This window comes from Pteropus vampyrus, unplaced genomic scaffold, assembly GCF_000151845.1.
Source record: "Pteropus vampyrus isolate Shadow unplaced genomic scaffold, Pvam_2.0 Scaffold132, whole genome shotgun sequence".
NCBI classification, from domain to species: domain Eukaryota; kingdom Metazoa; phylum Chordata; class Mammalia; order Chiroptera; family Pteropodidae; genus Pteropus; species Pteropus vampyrus.
Window position 1 is genome coordinate 790,146 of NW_011888913.1, and position 1,112 is coordinate 791,257.

Here is a 1,112-nt window from a genome sequence, read left to right on the forward strand (position 1 = left end):
TTGATGATTGCCTGGAAGGACTCTTGTGATGCCATGAGAAGTTAAACTCATGGATAAATTTATCAGAGCCAAGGATGCAGACAAGAATTGTAGGAAAAATACATACACAGGAGCCGGTAGAATAGTTATTCACAGGCTTCTAAGGCCTCCTTCTCTCTGTAAGGACCACATGACTTTCTTTTCTCTCCAGCCACAAAGACCAAAGACACATGAAGACATCTCCACCCATGGAAGCCCACTCAAGTCTTGGGATCCATAACTTTCAAATGGGGCTGTTCACATAACTTATATGACCAGCTCTTGTGCAGACCCCACCACAGGCACCCAGTGTGCATCAAGAGTCTTTATGTTAAGCAATGCTAATAGCCTAGCACATCTGCATCCGCTTCCTTGTGTACGTAGAGGACACCCAATCAGTAACTACGTGAACGTTCCCGCAGGTTAGTTCCCAGAATGTGACCGGTGGCCATTGCTGTGGCTACAGAGGTTAGCAAGAATTGAGTAAAACAGATCAGCTGTGTTAACTCCTTCCTTTCAGGCCATGAATAAATAAAGGCGTGAATGAGTATATCAGTAGATAAACATGCACAGAAAGATATTGGATGGAAAACTCAACAATCATTTTTTAATTATTATCTGAATAAAAAAGTTCTTATAGATCTCTAATTTGAATTGCACATACAAACCTTTTACAAAAAAATTCTCCTGTGAAAATCTTTAAAAAAATGCCTTTACATGCCATCATGTTTGAACCGCGTAAACGTCACCAATTTTTATTTCTCTGAATCAGAGTTCACACTTTTCCAGTGCCCACTATTTAAAAACATTATTGACGAAGCTTTAAAAACAGATTATTTCCAGGAAGCAGTAACTAATATGCAATGTGAAATTGAGGGCATGGATATTAATTGCCTATTGCTGTATTTAAAATTACCTCAAAACTCAGCAATTTAAAACAAGAAATACGTATGATCTCATAACTTCTAAGAGCCAGTTGTCCCCAGGCCACTCTGCCGGGCACCCCTGGTGGGCGGTCTCCTCGTGAGACTGGACCAGCTAATGGCTGAGGCCGAGTTTTCTGTGGCTTTGACCGGTGGGAAGAGGATTCATGT